Source organism: Vanellus vanellus (genome assembly GCF_965231255.1).
Source record: "Vanellus vanellus genome assembly, chromosome: 2".
Classification (NCBI taxonomy): domain Eukaryota; kingdom Metazoa; phylum Chordata; class Aves; order Charadriiformes; family Charadriidae; genus Vanellus; species Vanellus vanellus.
Window position 1 is genome coordinate 144,119,200 of NC_138906.1, and position 1,835 is coordinate 144,121,034.

Genomic DNA, 1,835 nt, shown 5'->3' on the forward strand with positions numbered 1-1,835 from the left:
GACTAATGCACAGTACAAGAAGCACTAAGAAGTGCCTGGTGCTCCAGCTGGAGGTTAGCTAGAAGCTACTTTGCTCAGGTAATGCCCATGCAAGCGTGAACATGGCACATCCCTCGAGGGCAGGGGACTCTGCGCAAGTGGGGGGTCATTGCAGCAGTGAGGGAAAATGTGCTCATCCCCTAGAGATACTCATCCAGGGCAGCCACCGCAGAGGGAGGACCCCGAGGCGGTTTCATTCAGACCTCTCCTACCACACAGGAACCACCTTTGGTAGAGCAATACCAGCAGGAGGGTTGACCCCTGATTGACCAAGACTGAAAGTCTTCAAGACTGATGACATGGTCAAGACCCCATAGAGGTTGGGCTTTTTTGTTTGTCCTAGGAGCTCTGCTATCCACTGGTCTAAGGGCAGCTGGGCAGAGGGCACAGTGAATTACCCCATGAGACAAGAAATTGCGGCAATGCCTCTGCAGGCTGAGGAAAGGGATAAAGTCCTGCTATCAAACGAGCCATGAATGTAGGCAAACAAAACATAAAATTTTTTGACTCTTCTCCAGAAAATAAATTGTTGAAAATAGGCAATGCATTGGGTAAAACTAGCAAACAGAGAGACAGGTCAGGGAGATAAAGCAAAGTGGAACTTCTGCACATTTTCCCCATCTTCAGATAAAGCCGTATTGGTATACACAAGTACAACAACTCCTGAACTTTGGCTCCTTTAATTATAAAACAATATACTAATCCCAATCCCTGGACACACTGACGTAACTGAATGTCATACTTTCCAAATATAATGGACTGCATTCCCATCATAAAATAAATACATTCCAGCAGTGAGCCCCACAGCAAATAGCAGAGCTCCAACAGCTGGGGAAGCTGGGGTAAGAGGTACAACAATTGGCTTGTGCCGCTGAAGCCCAAAAGCAAAGTTTTTGCTGGCAGCATTCTAGGAAAACCTATTATAATGCAATGCTACCAAAAAAGTGCTCTTTTCTTTCTAGTTCTTTGCTGCATGCAAAATCTATTAAAAAAATCCTGCGTAAACAAACATACTCTTTTCCATATGACCTTTTCTTCAGTGCTTTCAAAAGTATATTGTCTTTTCAGTTTAACACAATATTTGTCAGCTTTTATTTATAGCTTAAAAGAAAAGCCTCCCTCAAACTGTCACCAAAAATGCCCTTCTATAGGCATGTTGTCAGGAGAACGACTTTCCTTCTCTGAGTGTCACTCTGGGCTCAAATACATTTTATTTAAACCAAGATATATGTGCCTCCTGCAATCATTGCATCTTGAATCAGCTGGACATGTGTCACTCTGGCCTGAGAGCTATTTTTAATCTGTATTATATGAAAGTAAGGGTTAAATACAATAGATAACCAATCAGCAACAGTTTGCTCTCATCCACACTCTCTTTTTTTTTTCTTAATAAAATAAGCAGACACTAAAGCCTTTAAAGAACATTTTTATTCTTGCAGCAGTATGATAAAACAGCACATTACCCAATTCCACATTATTTACGTATTATTTAACTTAGAAGTTGTAATGAAAGGCGACAGTGCTTCACAAACTGGATATACTCTGTAGATATTGATAGCACAAATTCACCAACATAATGTAAGCAGGCATGACTCAGTGCAGTTTACAGATTGCCATTAGTTTGGGAGCTCCTTTGCTGAGAGTCAGAGAGATTCCTGCAACTTCATGGGACATCTTCAAATGTAGCACAAGACTGTATTCCCCGTTCTGTTATTCAGTAACTTGAGATGGAAAGAGCAAAAGATGTGCAGTTAGATAAAATGTAGTCAGCTGGAAAGTCCATATTTACTTCAGCT